Source organism: Eleginops maclovinus, chromosome 18 (genome assembly GCF_036324505.1).
Source record: "Eleginops maclovinus isolate JMC-PN-2008 ecotype Puerto Natales chromosome 18, JC_Emac_rtc_rv5, whole genome shotgun sequence".
Taxonomy (NCBI): domain Eukaryota; kingdom Metazoa; phylum Chordata; class Actinopteri; order Perciformes; family Eleginopidae; genus Eleginops; species Eleginops maclovinus.
This window is the reverse complement of record NC_086366.1, coordinates 28,837,224-28,860,075: the sequence shown is the minus strand read 5'-3', so window position 1 is coordinate 28,860,075 and position 22,852 is coordinate 28,837,224. Positions and strand designations below refer to the sequence as shown.

The following is a 22,852-nucleotide window of genomic DNA, read 5'->3' as shown; positions in this document are numbered from 1 at the left end:
GAGGAGCTCCTGCTTGGTAGTATACCACCCCAGGAGGCAGCGATGCATTGTGCTGATTCCTGGTGTGACTGAGAGCTGCAGACAGGATCTGCCCTGAGTAAACTGAACTCACTTTGCGTTCAAACACAACAGCTTGGCTCCAAACCAGGTTCCAAGAGCCACGCCACTGAAAGCTTCTACCTGCAGCCAGGCCTCTTGACAGATGGTTTAAACTATAAAAGTGTGTTTTAAAATATTCAGTGATGTGTATAGAAAGGTGAATCATTAATGATTAAAGATGGCATTATGAGAGTGCCATTAAACCTCTCATCGGAGCCATAGACACTCTGTCCTGCAAATATAGCATTCTCCATTAAGCTAGTGACATGATGTGGTACATTTTGAGTGACTGAAAGCCTAAAACAGCTGTTTAAACGTTCAACTTTGAAATAGTGTAATGACACATTTTATGTGGGGGGGGGGGGGGGGGGGGGTGAATATAGTACCTAATATTCACTTTCATCTAGAACACATTGCAATTCCTTGAGTGCATACAGTTTTATGAAGCCTTACGGGGCAACAGAACCAGCAGAATTGTAATCTGCTCTGCCAGAACAAAGGCTCAATTTCATCTGCAAATAAATATCCACTGCTGTCCAATGGGAACACGCATCTCTGCAATATCACGTAAAATAACATTTGAGAGTCAATACATTACACCAAGGCTTTGAAGAGCTTTGTTTTATTCATGGATCCTCACCGGTGGTTAAGTGACCCCTACGGCATCCTCAGAGTTACTGCAGGTGGGCCACTATTATATTTTTGATAATGCTTTGAAAGTAAAACATTATTTATGTTGGGGGTGGGGGTCAAGCAGCCATGGCTGTAGATCATGAACAATTCATGTGGGCCATTTAGCTCAGTTGATAGAGCTGGCGTGCCCATTTACTGTGGCTTGGTCCCCATTTGGTAGACCCGGGTTGGAATCCAGCCTGGGACCATTTGCCACGTGTCTTCCCCTCTATGTCACCCTTTCATCACTGCCGCTTAAAAGAAGGCACTGGTTGCCCTGTTAAAGACTGTAACCCTTCAGTTTAACTTTGAATTCCAAACAAAAATATTTAAAAACCTTCTTACTACTAGCAGTTAAATCACTGAATAAAATATGTTTAAAAATAACACTGTTTGCTGTTCCTCAGATGTGAGTATTGGTTGCTTTTCTCTATTTGTTGCATCACGCCTGAACTTGATAGCGCCTGACAATTTTAGTGTCCGTCCATTGAAGAGAATGCACAGTTATAACTGATATTCAACCGAAACATAACCAAAGGGGTTCTTGAACAACATTTTTTTAAATGATTAAAAATGTTTAGAATAAACAAACACTGAATGGATTATGAATTGTTGATGGAATCCCTCATTAATGTTCTAAACAAAAAACATTTTCATCCGGGATTCACATAAATGACCAAAGTGACACGGATGGCATAGCGAGGAAGTTCCCTGAACAAGATCAGGAGACTGTCATGAATGTGGATGGCAGCTCCATGCAGAAGGTCACGTCAATCACCAGGGAGAAGCTGAGCAAATACCATAATACCATCTGCTATCAGGACCCACAGCAAGGTCCAGTATGTTCCACGAGAAAATGTTCCCCACACACGCTTTCTCTGTCGGGTCCAGATGCTGTTGCTAAGTGGTTATTAAAGAGTACAGACCGTTTGTCAGATTCTTGTCTTGTTGGGTTTTTAGATCCAGCCACTGTAAGACAAGCTTCCAGCCCTCATCTATACATGAAATGAGCAGCAAGGCATGTTTTTGACATGTGTTCTGTGTGTCTGCAGGCTGGTGCAGTGTCTTTATTCAGAAGTTAAAGCTGGATAAAAGTCTTACCTTAGCAAATACCTCCATCACAAAAAAAATCATTCTCTCTCTGTCAATGACAAGTCTCAGCTGACAAGTCTGCAGACACAAAGCTCAGGTTCAGGTTATTTATGTGTACCCGTAGGTAGATTTGGCTTGTAGATAAAAAGACAAAGGATCCATCCAGACACACTCTAAAAACAAACACAGACAACAGACACATCTCTAATAAAAGTAAAAGTATGCTCTGCTGTGTCAAATCTCCAAATATTTGTTTTTGTTTAAATAGAAAAACTCCAGTAAAAGATGGACATTCAAAATTCAAAAATAAGTAAATAAGTAGGCATCTGAGTGACGCTCCTATGATTTGTTAATTTGTGCAATAGCTGTTTTATACCGCTTGGTTCTACTCTTTGGGACAACTAACCCAGGTCAGAAAGAAGAAGATTAAACTCTGAGTGCAGAGGGTGGGAGTCATCATCCAAAATAGAGCTGGATAACGGCTGTACCTGTCTGAGGTACAGGGTTTAGCTGTGGCTCACCAATCCAGGTTTAGCTGTGGCTGGACCACTTTAGAATCTGACTGAGAGAGTTTCTGCTCTTTAAAGTCAGGTTACCAAACCATGACATTAATGAAAAAGACAGAATTGACTTGATAAGACTCAAGCTCAACACTTTTAAACACAATTAAAACCCTTTTTTAGTTTCTGAACCTATAGGTTTAATATGTTGCAATGAAATGAAACAAAGTCAACAGCAGCAGAAATAAGTTTACTTGTGATACATGGCCAATTTGTCCCCCATATAACAACGAGTCCGGTCTGTATAGATACATCTGTTCATTCAGGCATCTAGAAATAGAGCTCTCAAAGGCCCTGTTTTAATGTCCAGGCAAATGCCGGCGCATTATGTGAAATCATTCCTTTAGAGCAGGGATTCCCAAAGTGTGTGCGGGGTGCGTGAGCTGCCACCAGGGGGTGCGCGAGATGAAAAGTGTAATGGTGGTCTGGTGTAAAAATATTACACAGTGTTGTTTTTTAAGTGGGATTTTTCCATAGGCTACAATAAAAAACAGGAACAATAAACATTTCCTTTGTAATCCCTTTTATTTTAAATCAAAAAACTATAATTTCTTAGTTTTTGATTGAAAAGTTGTAGAAGACAGCCGCTGTCTTCTTCTACGTCTCACTGTAGGCTAGGATATACCCGCGCCAACTTGTTTCATGCATTCTTTCGAACATGATTAACTGGCTGAAATCAGGGAAACTGTCAAGTGGAACATCTCATGACAAAGTTATTTGTATGGTGATAAAACAAAGCTTTGTTGCGTTTTCTTTTTTGTTGCGTTTTTTTGGGGGGTGCGTCAACCCGGTTGGGATGTAGAACGAGGAGCGCCGCAAAACAAGTTTGGGAACCGCTGCTTTAGAGCATGACAATGGTCAAACACATTTCTCAGGTTTGAGTTTTTATATCATATCACTCTCTTCACTTTGGCTTTAAAAGTCAAATATTATGTTGTATGTCATAATCTTAAATTGCAGCCCAGGTTTCAGCATGTATTTCATAAATTAAGTCAAATTTGCAAAGTATTGGCTAATATAGGTAGTGTTGCTGGAAACCACAATATGTAAGAGCTGGTTGAAGAGAGGAATGTGTAAGGTTGGCATTAGAAAGATGGCTGTGTTGTGACTTCATGCTGACTGTGCTTCACGGTTCTGACTGCACACAGTTCTTCAGCCTCCCAGGTACCGGCTGGCACTCCTGAGTAATCTGTCAGCCTGGTGAGTGTGTACATCAGAGCTGCACACAGAGCCTCTCTGCTGGGGTGTGTATCTGCAGAGTTTACTTTTACCCTCTATTTTCCCCCAACAGGAAACAGAAATGCTCTTCACAGCTTCATCGAGAGAGTTGTTTTGAGGGGGGTTTTGCCTCTTACAAACCACACCTCTCTTCCTCCCCCCTCTCTACCTCTTCTGTCTTTCATCTCTCCCCCCTTCCTCTCTCTTTTTTCTTTCAAGTCCTCCTCCTGCCTTCTATCTATCATGGCTGTCAGTGTGTGAGAGATTAGCTCTCATCCCACCATTACCATTTAATGACCCTGCCTTACATGGAGACACTCACCCATGAAACTCATTACATCAAACATGACATTCAGCTGTGTGTGTGTGTGTGTGTGTGTGTGTGTGTGTGTGTGTGTGTGTGTGTGTGTGTGTGTGTGTGTGTGTGTGTGTGTGTGTGTGTATGTGTGTGTGTGTGTGTGTGTGTGTGTGTATGTGTGTGTGTCTGAGTGACAGGGATAGTGTGTGGGAGTGAGTGCAAAGTGGCTTTCTGCTTTTTTGACTCATCACAAATAGGATTTTTCCATAATATGACGTAGGGATGGGGAGATTGATTAAAGACATACCAGGATGCCTCTGTTAGTGTCCACTTGTGTCTTTCATAGATAAACAAGACCATCAGCCAAAAGGATGGGCTGTTTCTAGAAGTTATTCTATCACTTGTCCCGTCATGCCACTGGTTTCACAAGGTTCCACAACCTCCTCGAGCTCAGAGTTCAGAGGGGCCTCCAGCTGCCCCCCACCCCCTCACAAAGACTCTGCTCCAGTACTTCTGGGCCTACTGGACTGAAGGGGAGGCTCTGGAGAACCAGCACCAGGACTGAATGCGGCACACTGAGGTCCTGATGTAAGCACTAAAACAGGTTTCCCTTCAAACTGAACTGACATGCAGTTATATGGGAACAATACAGGCTCAATATCTGAGATGTTGATATAATTGGTTGTGTTTGTCTCTCTCTTTCTCTGTCAGAGAACACACATATAAACACACACACACACACACACACACACACACACACACACACACACACACACACACACACACACACACACACACACACACACAGACTATCTGCCACTTTATATTGGTTATGTGAGCTATTCTCTTCCTAACAAGTACGTGAAAAACACATTCCATTAAATGAGTGATGTTAACTCCTCTGAACCCCTCTGCAGTATGCTGCACCAAGACACACACACACACACACACACACACACACACACACACACACACACACACACACACACACACACACACACACAAAAGCCAACAGTGAAATAGTCACATTGCACAATGAATTAACAGTTAACGACACAACCAGACAAAACATGCTGCGCATTTTCAGAAGCACCTGCTGAAAACACTGAAATAGAAACACAACAACAAATATAGGAACCTCTTTCTTCCATCTCACACACACACACACACACACACACACACACACACACACACACACACACACACACACACACACACACACACACACACACACACACACACACACACACACACACACACACACACACACACACTCACATACATCCCCACACATATAGAGTCTATTTCTGTCTGACTGCTGACAGCCCCATCCCACTGTTCACACTGAGCTGAGCTCTGTAATTGGCTGCCATCTCTCCTCTCTTCCTGCTCTCCCTGTCTTTCTCCGTCTTTAATTCTGCTTTTCTCTCCATCCCTGCCTCTGCCTCTGATATCCCTATCCTATACTTTGTGGTAACCCAAGCCTGTTAGCGCTAAAAACCACGCTACCATTTTATGTCACAGTTGGGGGGCTGAACTGAATCACAGTCAGTGTTTACACCAAGGCCAAAGAGAGGAGGAGGAGCGAGAGCAGGAGAGAAAGAGGTCAACACAAAGAGCGGCTGTTGGAGGAAGAGGGGAGTGGTTCGCCTGGAGGACAGATGGCTGTGTCTCTGGGAGTATTTTAGGGTTGCTATCAGGTGTGTTGTTTAACACCCGCTGGGTTCCATAAGCAGAGTGTTTCACAGCGTGAGGAGGCTGGACTCATTGGACTGGCTTTTTCTGGTTTTCCATTAGTCGGAGCTGTGGGTCGTAACTGGAACCTGCTACTGTTTCGGTATCACCTCAGTCGAGGTTCCAACAATGCTAAGCTTTGAATTTAGTCATGTTGACAGAGAATGCAGCATTAGAGGGAAAAGCAGAGAGGACAGGAGAGAGGAAAGGAAACCAAAACAGGAGAGGGAAACAAGAGGAGATAGGGTTAAAGCATTTTTCTCCAGCAGTGGCTCAGTCAGTAGGGGCTTGGACTGGGAGTTGTAGGGTTGCCGGTTCAAGTCCCTAAACAGACTTGAAATATGGAAAGTGGACTGCTACTTGGAGAGGTCCCAGTTCGCCTACTAGGGCCTGCTGTGGTGCCCTTGAGCAAGGCACCGGACACCTCCAATCCCCCCCTCCCCATTGCTCCCCGGGCGCTGCACAATAGCTGCCCACTGCTCCTAGTACTAGGATGGGTTAAATGCAGAGGACCAATTTCACTGTGTGTGCTCTGCTGTGTGCATGTGTGTGACTAATAGAGAGGGCTTCATCCTCCGATTCTATCTATCTATCTTTTATCGAATCCAAACCATTCAAAACTGATTAATGAATACAAATCCCTCAGCTATTGTGAGAATAAATCAATATATTGTTACGGAATATTTAAGGACATCATTCGCTGTTGCCCAACAGACCAGTTGGTAGGCGACACTTTGGAGTTCAGGTTTCCGTATGTTATTGTTTGTAGCTTCACCGTAGCATGAACCTAATAGAAATATTGTGTTTGTCAGTATATGGAGAATGATGCATGGAGTTCCATACTAAACACACCGCCTCCAACTCCCACTCATCGACATCTCAATATCAACTATCATTATATGTTTAATTATGTAATATTCCCAACAAACATCAGATGAATTGTGTAACAAAGATATTATGAGAGACGTGATATGGTTACGTCATGAGAGAGCAACAGAAGAAAATGGCGAAGCAGGATGACGACACTAACCAATGAGACACAACGAGGCCGGAAGGACCTTTGAGTAGAAAACAAGACGTACAGTGGCTTGCAAAAGTATTCACCCCCTTGGCATTTTTCATGTGTTGTTGCCTCACAACCTGCAAGTAAAATGGATGCTTGAGGGTTTGCATCATTTAATTTACAGAACATGCCTCAGCATGTTCTGTAAATGAATACACTTCAGCGTGCATTACTATTCACCCCCCTAATGTCAGTACTTTGTAGAGCCAACTTTTGCGGCAATTACAGCTGCAAGTCGCTTTGATAAGTCTCTATGAGCTGGCCACATCTTGCCACTGAGATTTCTGTCCATTCCTCATGGCAAAACTTCTCCAGCTCCTTGATGTTGGATGGTTTCTGCTTGTGAACAGCAGTGATCAAGTCAAACCAGAGATTCTCAATTGGATTAAAGTCTGGTCTTGGACTAGGCCATTCCAACACATTTAAATTATTCCGGTTAAACCAATCGAGTGTTGCTTTAGCAGTATGCTTTGGGTCATTGTCCTGCTGGAAGGTGAACCTCCATCCCAGTCTCAAATCATAGGCAGACTGAGACACGTTTTGCTGTAGAATATCCCTGTATTTAGCACCATCCATCTTTCCCTCGACTCGAACCAGTTTCCCAGTCCCTGCTGCTGAAAAACATCCCCGTAGCATGATGCTGCCACCACCATGTTTCACTGTGGGGATGGTGTTCTTGGGGTGATGTGATGTGTTGGGTTTCCGCCAGACATAGCGTTTCCCTTGGTGGCCGAAAAGTTCAATTTTAGTCTCATCTGACCAGAGCACCTTCCCCCATACATTTAGGGAGTCGGCCACATGCCTCAAAACATGCCTTCTTATTGTTTGGCCACTCTTCCATAAAGCCCAGCTCTATGGAGTGTACGGCTTATTGTGGTCCTATGCACAGACACTCCAGTCTCTGCTGTGGAACTCTGCAGCTCCTTCAGGGTTACCTTTGGTCTCTCTGTTGCCTCTCTGATTAATACCCTCCTTGGCCGGTCTGTGAGTTTTGGTGGGCGGCCCTGTCTTGGCAGGTTTGTTGTGGTCCCCTGTTCTTTCCAGTTGAAGATTATGGATTTGATGGTACTCCGGGGGATCATCAAAGATGTGGATATTTTTTTTAAACCCAACCCTGCCTTGTATTCCTCAATAACTTTGTCCCTGACTTGTTTGGAGAGCTCCTTGGTCTTCATGGTGTGATGCCTCTTGCTTAGTGGTGTTGCAGCCTATGGGACCTTTCAGAAAAGCTGTGTTTATACTGACAGATCATGTGACACTTAGATTGCACACAGGTGGACTTCATTTCACTAATTATGTGGCTTCTGAAGGTAATTGGTTGCACCAGAACTTTTTAGGGGCTTCATAGCAAAAGGGGTGAATACATATGCACATGCCAATGTTCAGTTTTATATATTTTTTAATTCTTTTTTAAATATATTTTTTCTCATTTCACTTCACCAACTTACATTATTTTGTGCAGATCCATCACATACAATTCAGATTAAAACACATTTCAATTACAGGTTGAAATGTAACAAAATAGATAAAAAGCCAAGGGGGTGAATGCCTTAGAAAACCAAGGGGGTGAATGCCTTAGAAAACGGCCCTTTTCCTACGCCGCTGTAGACAGATAACCACTCGAAAGTGGACTGTGGAGCAGTTAAATAGGTGAAGACCTCGGCTGAGTGTCCTTTGTGGACTTATCATATCATTGCATTAATAAATCCTGTTAAACTTGACGAAAAACTTCTTGGAACCCTACACTATCCCTGATCGAATACATTTGGATTGAGCTGTAAACAATGTAAACAACATATTTTCATAAAACATCATATAGACTAAAACTTCATTGTTGTGAACTAAAATGTAGATTATTTAGCTGTATTGATCTTAACCCTGATATTAATTTCATTACCCTTGCATCCATAAAAACATCAGATATATTATAATGAAATAAATGAAGGGGATCTGACTGGCTTGTTGACTATAATGCACATACTCTGAAAAAAACTTTATCATGAAGCATCCCCTTTAGGCTAGATTTAATTCGCTTTTCCGAAGGAAATTATGTTCAAAATCATTCAACTGAGGTTTCAGACATGTATTCACTAATAAAAGAAAGAAAGAAAGAAAGAAAGAAAGAACAACAGACTGCTTCGTTATGAGACGTGACATTATATGATTTAGAGAAGCGTTAATGCATCCTCATGTTGCACTGAGCTTCAGCTTCACACCAGTTTGTATTTCTCAAAGCTTGTTTAATACTTCTGTGTATTTAAGGACTCTCATCATTACATTGCCTACTTTTGTGAACTTCACTGATATGTAGCAGGCAGCAAGTGAGGAGAAAACAGGAGGAAAGAGATATGCAGAAGAGAGCAGTGACTTCAGAGAGCAGGAGGTTTCACTGGAGCAAATAGCACCCATTTACTATTCTGCTATACATTTATGTATGTGTGTGTGTGTGTGTGTGTGTGTGTGTGTGTGTGTGTGTGTGTGTGTGTGTGTGTGTGTGTGTGTGTGTGTGTGTGTGTGTGTGTGTGTGTGCGTGCATGCGTGTGTGTGTGTGTGTGTGTGTGTGAGAGAGTGCACTCATACTGTGTTTGACGGACAGTGAAAAGGAGGGTGAATCTACTGAGGCTTCACCTTACAGTAACCTCCATCTGCCTCCAACACACAGCTCTGCAGCGCTTATGTACTTCTGCCAGTAAAATCCCAAGGTTTTTAATCTCAGAGGCCCCAAACAGCATAGCAGCACATGCGGCCCACAGCAGAGCCACGCCACCGCACACACTGACAGGGCTCACCAGGAGGTAATGAAACGCACATCATCGGGGAGAAAAACAGTAATTTCCTCAAAGATCCCCTCTCTCGCTGGCTAATGCACACATGCTGACACATCAAACTGATCAGTGGAGCTGTTAGCATGCTGTGCATTGATCTCCCCCACCCAGCAGCAGCGGCCAGCACTCACACCTACTCACTGTCCCGATGAGGGAAAGAGTACATTTGATTAATTTAATAATTTCTGATGCCTTTTATACATAAATGTGTCCCCGGTGTGTAAGGACACTCACAAAGTTTCAGAAAATACAACCCTCTCTCTTTTCCTGCTTACCCACATCTCTAAAAATGGGGGCACAAACGAGCTGATCAAGATTTGCTGTCCTTATGATGTAATAAGGAAAATGTTGGCTGTCTTTACATTGAACTCCTGGCAACGTCCCGCCCACGAGACACGTCCCAACCTATCGTCCCCCATATACAGTCAGCTAGCTGAACCCCTCCCCAGCTGTGTGTGTGTGTGTGTGTGTGTGTGTGTGTGTGTGTGTGTGTGTGTGTGTGTGTGTGTGTGTGTGTGTGTGTGTGTGTGTGTGTGTTCAGCTGCATGTCTGCAGGAGAGTAAAGTTGTTATATATATAATACATATTATGTCACTGTTGTAGTGGTAAACACTGGGGAAAAAACAAGCTATGTGCTGTATCAGAAACAATGCGCCACGTGTTCTGGAAGTATTATGGTCTGTGTATACAGACCATAATACGATTAGCAAGCATCGCTAACACTCAGAGCTAACGCTGTGATGGAGAAACTATGTGTAATATAAAGGTCCTGTCCTTTTGGTAAACCGGCGAAAGAGAAACGTTTGAGCTCCATACTGTTTCAGAAATAATGCTGGGCGTGGTTTGGAACATAATATGGCGTTTAATCACGGCAGCGTTTAGCTGAGTTTCTCCCGGTAGAAAACTCTCTTCAGAGGAGAGATCATGACGCTCCAAAGGGGCGTGGCCAGCAGCAGCTCCAAAGGGGCGTGGCCAGCAGCAGCTAGTTCATTTAAAGCTACAGTCACAGAATCAGCACTTCAGGAACAGGGCTGAAATAGAGGGGGATCAGGTATGTTACAATGGGGGATCTGTTTGGTATTTTGAGCAAAGATATAGATATGGCCCTACAATATATTGTTCCAATATAGAATAATAGGAGATCTTTAAACTCAAACTGTCTGGATGCAGCTCTTCAGTGTGTTTTAGGGCTGCTAAGTTAATAATATTGTTATTGTGAATTATGACGTTATTTTAACTATATTACTTAATTAATAAAAGGTCACTGCACTTCTAAGCTGAATTTTTTGAACGTGGGACAGCACCAACACACACTATTATGGTTTATAAAATAATGTTTGTCTTTCTGACCATGCTGCCAGCTACACAGGTCCTTGTGCTCAGTTCTGTGGAATCGTACTGCAGCATCCATCAAGCAGCTGTCAGAGGTGACCTTCAACTTCAAAAGAGAGGGAGACAGAGAGGCGTAACAGAGGAATAAGTCAAGTAACAGAGGGGAGGGAGGGAGAGGGAGAGAGGAGTAAAAGGCAGAGTGAGATTGATGGACGCTGGTAAGGAAACAGAGAGACAGAGCGAGGCGTGATGAGCATTAGATCGCTGTCCTGCTGAGATTAGCATGCTGACATCCATATTGGATTTACACCGGAGTTGTGGTTGTTATGTGTCCTCACACTGTCAGCTCTTAGGGGGGTGCACCACGTCGGCTCATATTCAATTTAAACTTGACACGTTTTTCTATTTCCTCATTAATCCTTCTGCTGTCAGATCACACGTGAAGACTCAACTTGGTTGATGCCGTGAGTTTGGTGTTTTTTACCGTTATCCACTCTGCCTTTGGTCGTGTCCGTTTGGTTTTATGCAGTGAGGGTTGAGGAAGGTTCAAGCCGGCTCTGAGAAGACATTTTAGGTGACTGAACTTAGTTTCATGAACTAAAAACACACAATGAAGGAAAGGGTTAAAGTGTAAACGACATAAAGCATAACCTTATCTATATTCACTGAACTAGTTCACTGAATGAACATCATATTATCTTGAACAGCATTGTAACTTTTGATGGAGACCAAAAACTTGACGAAAAATATGTATTTCACAAGTGAGAAGTTCCCTCACTTTTGCTGCCAGGTTAGCTGGAAAAGAAAGATATCAAACCATCTCTTCTAAGTAGCATGTGTATGAATAGCATTTTCACATAAGAGTGTCCTTTTGAGAGGCCCTTTCACTTTTGCAAGTAGTGTCAGATCAGTAAAAAGTGATGCAGGCATAGATGACAAAAGGTTTTGTTTTATTTAATAAGAAGTACATATTGACATTGTGGACTACTTCCAAAAGTGAAAACATCCGCTGACAAGCACAAACGTCAGATTTAGAGGCGGTCATTTTACATCTCTGTTCCTTTCTCCAAATTTCTTGCATAAATGGAAGTCACACTCAAATAATAATTTAATATGGCTTCTTTAAAATGAGGAATATTTTCTTTTTTAAATATTCTGGTATATGGATATTTTTCCAAGGTATATTGGACTGTATTATTGCAATATGTAGGATGACCTTATATATAACCCATCTTTTATTTTATTTTACATGTGTTATACCTGTATATTTACGTGCTCAGTGTTATTATTGATTTGATTTCTATACATTTTGTTTTTCATATTCTCATGCTAACTTTTGGGAATTTGAGACCTTATACATGTTGTGACCCCTTGTTAAAGAAACCGTTCATCTAAATTGGAGTACTATTGGATGTAAAGGGGAATGTGAGAAAATAACTAATAAAGAATAAGTTTTAAAAAAAGAAAGCCTTTATCACCAAATGAATGTGAAAAAAGAAAGTAAAAAAAGAAACGCGAGTAGAAGAGATGAAGAACATGTCATCACAGTGTTGGTGGTGTACTAAGAGCGTGTGTGTGTGGGAGTGTGTGGACATTTAAACACTGTTTAAAAAAAATCAACTAATGACAAGCATTATGTCGGAGCGGAAATCAATGGCCAACGCTCTCTCTGCTGCGTAGTACTACAGCGAGGCTTTATCATATTAGATAGGAGGGAAAGCTGCTCTGTTTACGATAAGGAGATCTGTTCTGAGAGGGGGAGGACTGGAGATAAACGTCCACACACTTATCTGTGCTTTAGGGGGTATCTAACCAAATTACAGTCATTCTTTGTTCATGTTTTCTGCGGCGGTTGGGGTGTGGATATTCTTGCTGTCTGGGCACACCACTGCCTTCTGATTAAAAGAGAAATGCTTTTCTATGATAACGCAAAGGAAATGACATTGTGCTGATAAAAAGGACCTCCTGGGGAAAAAAGAAATGAAGGACAGATAGCAGTCATAACATTTCATTTAAATGTAATGTCTTTGGTAAACCCGCAGGGCACCTGCAACACAACCCCCCAATCTCTGGAAAGAAAGAAAGGGAAAGAACGTGGGCAGGCCGGCCGGCTGGACAGACAGATGGATTGAGGAACAGATGGGTGGAAAGATGGAGGGATTGGGGGTATAGCTCTACGCTGAGGGATTAGGCTGCAGATTAATTCTTTAACCAGACAGGATGCAGAACCTCCGCTGGAATGTAAATCACACATTATGATTTGGATACTTTTGACGGCCTCTTACCTGCTTATCCCTCAGGGGAGTGGGGGTGTTGTTACATAAGCAGCCTCTGCGGGTAACAAGTACCGCTTCCTGAAAAGACTGATAGCCTACTGCACTAAAAAACAACTAGCAGCTGCATTACATGTATAAAAGAATAGAGACATTTCTGCATGACAGCGTGCAAGATGAACACAAACCTGGAGTGTGTTCCAGCAGCCAAATACTCTGTTTCTGTTAATGAAATATATGCCTGTAATAATTACAATGTCTATAATAAAGAGGGGAATATAGATTAAACAGCAGGCCTGATTATTGCTTGTAGCCATTGAGCACTTATATAAGTTTCAAAGCCAAGCACAGGAAACCACTGTGACCTTAATTCAATTAACTGATAAACTGGGTTGAGGCTGAATTGTAATTAAAACAACTCAATCTTTCCAATTCCACCATATCCTCAAAACTGTAGGTGTTCATGGTCCTTCTAAACTCCATGGTAACATTAAGCACTTCATGGTTCCTCTCCATATGTCTCATTTCAGCATGTTCCTAATTCTGAAAAATAACGGACCTCATTTTGTCAGTCTTTGAAACATGTACACTATTTTTACAAACAGCCAAACAGGTTAATCAACAGACACATGGATATTTAGTGATGCAATTGATCCATGATGTTCCTTTTTCATGCAAATGATACCGGTATATTCTGCCAGATTTTGTATATATTTTTATAAATCACATTTACAGCGTGGACTTTATCACATGCATCTGAGCTGTGTTTGTATCTTTCATTTAGGTTGTAATTTTACAACATTACTTTAAGCTATCCTAAAAAGGCCAGTACATTTTTTAAAAAAAATTTAAAGACTTAATTTACTACAGACCATTGAGGATCTATATAGACTCAATGATGATAAACTGATGTCGTTTGAGGAGCTTGCAACTAAACACAATATTCCACAGAAAGATGTTTAAAACATTTTACAAATTAAAAGCTATATTGGAGTGAACCAAAAACAATCATAAACTATACCTCCATACTCGCCACTAGAGAGAATACTGTTAAAGGACTGTAGGGGGATTCTGCGCTTCATAACCCATATCTGGGTCCCGAGTCGTCCGAAGCTAAACTAAGAAAATGGAGGGTGGATTTGAAGGAAGACATTTCAATTGACGAGTGAAAAGCTCTAACAATATAACTGGCTGGTGCGTATACACTGCCTGGCCAAAAAAAAATTCACACACTCTTTAATATTCGTTGGACCGCGTTTAGCTTTGATTACGGCACGCAATCGTTGAGGCATCTTTTCCACTAGCCTCTGCAATGTCACAACATTTATTTCTGTCCAGAGTTGCATTCATTTAGCGCCACAATCTTATATTGATGACGGAAGATTCGTACCACTGCGCAAAGTCTTCTCCAGCACATCCCAAAGATTCTCAATCGGGTTCAGGTCTGGACTCTGTGGTGGCCAATCCATGTGTGAAAATGATGTCTCATGCTCCCTGACATTGTCATCTTGGAACATGCCCAGGCCATCAGGGAAGAAAAAATCCATTGATGGAATAACCTGGTCATTCAGTATATTCAGGTAGTCAGCTGACCTCATTCTTTGGGCACGTTGATGAACCTAGACCAGACCAACTGCAGCAACCCCAGATCATAGCACAGCCCCCACAGGCTTGTACAGTAGGGCATCTAGGCATGATGGGGGCATCACTTCAGCTGCCTCTCTTCTTACCCTGATGCGCCCATCACTCTGGAACAGGGTAAATCTGGACTCATCAGACCCCATGACCTTCTTCCATGCTCCAGAGTCCAATCTTTTTGCTCCCTAGCAAATTGAAGCCTTTTTTTTCTCCGATTAGCCTCACTGAAAAGTGGTTTTCTTACGGCTACACAGCTGTTTAGTCCCAATCCCTTGAGTTCCCTTCACATTGTGTGTGTGTAAATGCTCTTACTTTCACTATTAAACATAGCCATGAGTTCTACTGTTGTTTTTCTACCATTTGATTTCACCAAACGTTTAAGTGGTCGCCGATCACGATCATTCAAGATTTTTTTCCGACCACATTCCTTCCTGGAAGATGATGTTTCCCCACTGTCCTTCCAGTTTTTAATAATGCGTTGGACAGTTCTTAACCCAATTTTAGTAGTTTCAGTAATCTCCTTAGATGTTTTCTCTGCTTGATGCATGCCAATAATTTGACCCTTCTGAAACAGATTAACATCTTTTCCACGACCACAGGCTATGCGTTGTTATTTTTTTGGCAGGGCAGTGTATATTACCAAATAAAAGCTAAACAAATGTAATGGTAATATCCCAGACGTATGTTTTAAATGTGGACAATCCAAAGGAACATTATTTCATCGTGTTTGCGAGTGTACCAAGATAAAAACGTTTTGGGATAGGGTAAAATGTATGATGAGATTTTATCCTTGCAGTTAATCACGGAGCCCAAGTTTTTTTTTTGCTTTACCCAAAAGAACAAAACATAAGGAAAAAGGAACAAATCTGTTTAAGTTTATGTCTGCTGCAGGCAAAACACATGATAGCACTTTTGTTGAAAAATGTAAATAGTATTGGTAAATGGCTAAAAGAACTGTATGCATGTGTCTCATTACAGAAAATAATCTATTCAATTAAAGGAAAACAAGAACTATTTAAAAAGGGCCCCTCCCTTAACTATCTGGAACATGCAGATCTAGAGAGCACTCTGGGTCAGGAGTCTTGAGATGATTAATGTTCCTCTGCTGGAAGAAGGATGGAAGCCTTTCATATCTGCCTCCATGTTTGTATATTACCTTACATAGCCTACCCACATGTTTGTGTAGTTCATTTTATTTCATTTATGTTATCTGTGTGTAATGTACTTCATGTGTTATGTCTTGTGGATGTTTGTGTACTGTCATGTATACTGTCTGTGTTGAAAAACAATAAAGAACGTTTTTTTAAAAGACTACATTTACATAGTCAAATAGTCGTTTAGTTCAGCCTCACAATGCTATTGGGGAGTAAATGTGTTTATAGGTCCTGCCCTCTGGCCATGAACTCACACAACTTCCAAATCTTTGTCATATCTTGGAAATTATGTTAAGTTTATTTAAGTGTTTTGGTCTTGTGACTTTTCCCTTTATGTTTGAATAGTAACCTTCCCTCTCGTTTCAGAATCTCTGACCTCCCTTCCTTGTGTGCCTCCCTCTCCTGTGATTATCCGCCCCGCCCCTGATTGTTTTCACCTGTTCCCCATTACCTGGTGTATTTATTGTCCTCGTCGCCCTTTGTCCTGTGCCAGTTTGTTTTTGTTCATGGTGATTTTCTACCAGTGTCATCAATCACGAATACGCCTCAGAGCTCCGAGCCACGTTGTGATTTAGTTGCTTTTGTTTTTTGTCCATCATAGTGGATCTTTGGGTTGAATAAACCTTTTTTTTTGTTAAAACTGGTGTGAGTCATGCATTTGAGTTGAGGATTTGTCAGATTCAAGTTCGTAAAGTGCCTAAAATATTTGTTTTTGTGATTATTACAATGTCTAGAGCATGTCAATATTTAGTGACTGTGGAATACATTCATCAAATTTTCTTTTGATTTTGTTTTACATTACATTTCCCCCAAAACTTACAAAAATGTAAAACGTGTGAAAACTCTTTCATTTTAGCACCAGAGGCTTCCTTCAACAACATCTGAAAGGTCAAACATTTGCTAATGTTTTTCTATATTTGAGCTCTACAGGACAGCAGGGTCTCTGATGTCTGAGGGGCCACAGCAACACGTGTCTCAGGGTGAGGGCGGGGCAGGGCAGAATACTGAGAGAGAGTGTGGAGGTGGGGATGGCACTCTCTCTCGCTCTCTCTCTCTCTCTCTCCAATAATGGGATGTGAAGCACATTGTAATGCTCTCCACATGATAATAGTCACGGCAAAACAACGCATCGCTTTAGTCCCATTAACACATTCCTCTCTATTATCAACTGAAGCGTGACCTCCCACCTCTTCTGTCTGTTTCCATGCCTACCTCTCAGTCTCTTGCTTTAATAGGCAGGTCTGTCTCTTGCTTACAGTATGAGTAAGTGTGTGTGTGTGTGTGTGTGTGTGTGTGTGTGTGTGTGTGTGTGTGTGTGTGTGTGTGTGTGTGTGTGTGTGTGTGTGTGTGTGTGTGTGTGTGTGTGTGTGTGTGTGAGTGTGTGTGAGTGTGTGTGTGTGTGTCCAGCTGCTGACCTGTCTGTCTCCATTTCTCTGTCCCCTCAGAGATCCTGCCAGCTGTCTGCCAACAGGACCAACCATAGTAAGATTAACATAATGTTCCATCTTCCAAGTCACACATTCACATTGAGGGGTCAGGAAGTTTGTGTGAAAATAATTACAATTGTGTTGTTACATGATTGACCAATAAATATCTAATCTGTAAAGTTTTAACTAAAGACAGCCAAGGTTAGCCGGGAGGAATCCAACTCAGACTTTAATCCACCTAAATCCTGCGTGGATTAGAAAAAATAATTCGTAAACAATAATTATCAAAGTCATTCTTCAAGATTCAAAGGCTTATTCTCATAAGATATACACAACTACAGTGTAGTTATGTAATGTATGAAAAACTTAGATCGCTAGATAGATTCATGAAGCTCCAAATGTCATCATATTTTATAACATCATCCTTAAAAAAAAGAAATCCTCAAACAGATGAAAACATGTGGTCAGAGCAGCCAGCAGAATATTGCCAAACAAAGTGTAGCCAAATCTGTATATGCAACTGTGCAGCAAAATAAGATTCTCATTTAGAATATCAGTGTCAATGTTATTCGGTCAAATCTGAAAATTCAAACAATTCCCTTAAAGAAATGATCCAATAATCAAAATGTTTTTAATCAACCAGAGGACGCAAAGCTTATCCGACAGATGATGATTGAGGGGGGGGATTGCATCTCACTATTTATTTAATTTGTTTTCTTAATAGTTATTAGTAGAACGAACAGTATTTAATTGGATTTCACTGTACAAAATGTAATGTTTAATCTTACATTCTGTAATTGTATATTTAATTCCATTTACATGTACAGAATCCTGCATTACTTGGTCACTTTCCACATAAAATGCATCATTTAGCTTATTGTGTTTATTTATATTTTTGACATGTATATATGTCATCTGCACTCCTGACGGGTCTAGCAACATAACCTGCACAATTTTACTCTAATTTAATCTACTCTGTTTCATTTAGCACAATTTGTTTTTCTTACATCATATATATATATATATATATATATATATATATATATATATATATATATATATATTATATATATATATATATATATATATATATATATATATATATATATATATATATATATTATATATATATATATATATATACATATATATATATATATATATATATATATTATATATATATATATATATATATATATATATATATATATATATATATATATACATAACATGTTGCATTGTTGGAGGATTTCAGGACCAAAGATTTGCATTGCCATAACGACACTACAGCTACTGTGCATTTGATAATAAAAACCCTTGAACCTTGCAGAGCTGCTGATCACGCTGGAGCTCTCCATGGTCCTGTGGATCTCTGTGGCAACAAGAATGGACAGGAGCTCGCTCCTTTGTTCTGAAAATGTCTTTGACCTCATCAGTGTAATATATACAGTATTTGACTTGGGGATGGAAGCATTTTTATTTCTCCTTCATTGAGAAATTGTGAATCAGGCCTCGTCCCGCCCACTGCTGCTCTGGCTTTGTTGATTATGCTCTGCTCTAGTTTTCTGTCTATGGGTTTCTGTTTCTGTTGTTCACCAAAATTGCCAAGTAGCAGTCTACTCCGAATGGTGGAGGTAGTCAGCATCTGTATGCAAATGCAAACTCTCCTATCTGTTCTGACAAGGCCTCCCTGTGCAGGGCCCTCAGCTTTCTGTGCGGGTTCTGTGTCAAATACTGTTTCAGTATTCAACTGCATATTAGACAGTGATGGGCTTTTTCAAATTTGTGATGCACATAATGTAGCTGCCCAGCTGTATGTTCAGTGTACAGACATCTCTCCTCCTGAATATTTGACACACCTCAGCACTCCACGATCTCTCCGTGGTTCTGAATTCCAGTCAACACTTTTAAGATATATCCATGTACTTGAAGTGGACACACTCAGGCATCCAAACTGTGTTGCAGTTCTCTATGGTCCTGAGTCCGAGTCGACTTGTTTGAATCTAGAGATGAACTACAGGCTGCTTGTGATGGCGTCTGTGGAAATTTGAATGACCACTCTTTCAGTATTTCAGAACTTCTTTTAAACTGAAGCCTTCTCAGTGTTGAGAACAGGATTCTGTTAGCAAACAATACATCTGTGCTGAGAGCCCTCCCTTAGCACCGCTCTGTGTGCTTTCATTACATGCTCTGCCAGCAAGATGATTTAAAGACTCAGAGATTCTCAGAGCACACCTCCTGTGCACAAGTAAACATTTCAAATGTTTGTATTTATGTAATATTTTGGTTCATATCTAACATGTTACAACAATGATCTCAGCATTATTTAGCCCTATGCTTTTTGCTGTCTTCTCCTCCCATCGTCTCCCTTTTCCTTCCCGCTCTCTCACATCTCTTTTCCAGGAGTTCCTCATCTCTCCCTTTCCTTTTTTGTCTTTTCGTCACTTCCTCACTATTGCTATCTGCTCTTGTCTGCCCTTGTTTCTGTTTCCTGCTTTAACACACTCTGCTCTTTCTCTCTGCTCTCATCCTGTTTTCTCTGTCCTCTGCTGCTCCCTCTACTTTTTTCATATTTTGTCAAGAATAGGTGGAAGGACTTTCTTTGTCCTTCCACTCTGTCTCCCTATCACCCCCACCCTCCCCTCCTGTATTCTCATCCCCTGGCCTCCTACATAATACATGTGTCTGTAACGCCAGTCAACTGGAGAGGCATGATGAGGCAGCTTTAGCGACAGAGAGTGAGACAGGGAGAGAAGCTCCCCCTAAAATGGGTTTTATTACTGAGCTCCCACCCACGCGCGCGCGAACGGATGCATTCAAACACGCACGCGCCCAAAGCACACGCACGCACGCACACATTCCCATACAGCCCGTCCAACAAAGCAGCACAGAAGTGAGACACAGAAATAACAATCCACTCCCCAGCAGAGAGGACTGTCAGCAGCACGAGCCGCGGAGCTGCATTCAGGCGGGATGTAAAGTGTGTGTCCTAAGAGAAGACACAATCCACCAACAGTGCCAACACAGGCGCCACAAAAGTAGCAGTCACACACTGAGGGTATGGCAGAACCTAATCAGATTACAGTGATGATTCATTTCCTGGGCACTAAGAATAAAACTCCTGCTGGCACCGCGATCAGCCTTGGCACCCCCCTGGCAGGAAAAAAATCCACTGCATAGCAGAGCATCCTCCGCCATCTCACACACCCTGCATTATTAACAGCCGATCAATCAGCCTTACCTTCATCGATCTCCACCTCCTCTCGTCTTGTCAATTTTCTCCACAATCCTTCCTCTCCAGATCCGTCCTCCAACGGCTCGGTTAAACCACACAGAACCGGAAGGTTTCTTTAAAGGCGGTCAGACTTGGCTCATATCCCAACTCCGGCTCTCCCCTCCGAAGCAAGTCCTCACCCCACAGTCGAGAGAGGGAGTCTCTCTTGGTAGTGTTGTGGGGCTGAATAAATGTGGGACCGGGCGGAACAGAACAGCAGAATCACCGGAACATACGTGGCGCAGTCGAGCAGAAAAAAAAAATGGGGGGGGGGAGGGATCCAGGTGCCGGTGGTCTCGCCGTGCAAACCCACGAGAAGCACTCACGTACACGTAGATCCTCAGAAGACAACAGTGGGTGGATGCAGGGTCGTAAGGTTAGCCTCCCAAAGCCTATGAACGTTACTTCAGTAACGCATTTGATTTAACGGGGATGTAAGAGCTCGTGCTATCCATTTACTGTTTCATCCAAGCAGTCCTCACAGAGACACCCAAGACATGAATCAGATAAAAGTGATGTTAGGAGGCGAAATACCTTCAAATCCGACACCGCTCATTTCAAATCCCGGTAAAACCCGTGCCCAGCAGAAACTACACCCACCAACCCTGGAGGTGTTCACGAGTACAAACAAGCGTTTCACTTATCCAACATGCGTCTGCGGCTCCGAGCGGTTGCTCTGTTCCCCAAACGGCAGTTATCCCTCCAGGTAAGGCCTGTGTACAAATGCAACTATTTAATCCCAAATATTCCGGTAAAGCGCGCGCGGTTCCCATCCGTTAGCACGAAAAGATAAAGACCGAAGGCAGATCATGCAATCTGGCTCCGGCCGCCGTGGAGCTGTCCGGGCGGTGTCCAGCAGTCCTCAGGGATCAGATCACACTGACAGCAGAGAGTGCAGCAGCTGAAGGAAATGACCAATCTTTCCTCTCATCAAACCAACATCTGGGGTACATATCTCCTGAAGCGGCAGACCTGCACAGTGTACACCGAGAGTGTACACACAAACACATACACACAAACACACACAGCCTCAGCCCGCAGTGAGACACGGTGCTGGTCCTCCTCCCTGACAGCTGCTGGGGACTGACTTGACTGACCGTAAACTTTGAATTTAGCCGCAGATATCAGTGCTTGCAACCTACCAGTAGGAGGCGGCTGTACCGACGCACGAGGCTGAATGACTGGCATGAGAGGGGGGGGGGGGGAACTGTTCGAGGAAAGAGACACACCCTTTCAGCCTTTCTATATTTTCCTTTATTTCTTATTGTCTTTCTTTAGTAATCTGTGCTATGATCTCCTGCTCTTAAACATGATTTTGAATTAATGACATGTTTCAGAAACTGGATACAATAACTTACATATGTTTTATTAGGAGCATTGCTGATGCAGATGCTCTCAAAGCACCATTCCACACTCTCCACACGTAGTCCTCTCTAGCCCCTTCAGCAGTTTTGTAAAGTGACTTTGGCTATAAAGTACACTATGAATTGAATGTGTTATTATTAAAGCCATGTCTGACATTCTGTGGTGGATGGGGACAGGACAGTGCAGCATGGGGCCCTACACTCGCACACTGCACACTGTTCTCGCAGAGTGTTTGTGCTTATATACCTATGACAATTACTATAACCCAAAATATAATCTTTTCCGAAACAAACTAAGCAATTTCATCCCTTTTTTCACCCTCTCATGAGGAAACTGTGACATACAGTATCATCACTGTGGAGGACCACATGTTTGACTTTCTGTTCAACAAGAATTAGAATTAGCCCAAATATCCATATAAAACATGACGTTTTTCCTTGTTTGGAGTCATGACAATACTTTTTGTGTCTGTCTGTTTTTTAATCACCAACATGTGAAGTACTAGTTTTCGGTTACCAATTTCCTACAGTTTATATAATATACCAATTATAATTGGTTAAGTTATATTTAAATATGGTAATACAAAAAAAAATCCTATTTTGACAGTGTTTATCGTCAAGCAGGACACTTCTTGGTGAAAAAACAGATCTGTGGGAGCTGTCCATAGTGCTGGGAAGCGGTTGATACTTAACGGGTACTACTATCTTGAATACTGTTGCAGAATGGCTCATCTAATCAATTTCAATGTTAAGATGTTACAAATGTTTCACTGTTCAGTTGTCTTCTTCTCATTCGACAAATATTGATCACATCACATGACCAGAACTT

General features: G+C 41.9%; 1 protein-coding gene across 3 annotated transcripts in view; it reads right to left on the bottom strand.

Annotated features, from left to right (window-relative positions):
• si:cabz01090165.1 (uncharacterized protein LOC100333421 homolog) overlaps positions 1-20,882 on the bottom strand; it is a 315,307-nt gene extending 294,425 nt beyond the window's left edge. For all 3 annotated transcript variants that reach the window (XM_063907237.1, XM_063907241.1, XM_063907240.1), the window contains exon 1: positions 20,627-20,882. The gene's annotated coding sequence lies outside the window, so the exon portion shown is untranslated. The remainder of the gene's footprint in view (positions 1-20,626) is intronic.
• Positions 20,883-22,852: the final 1,970 nt, after the last annotated feature.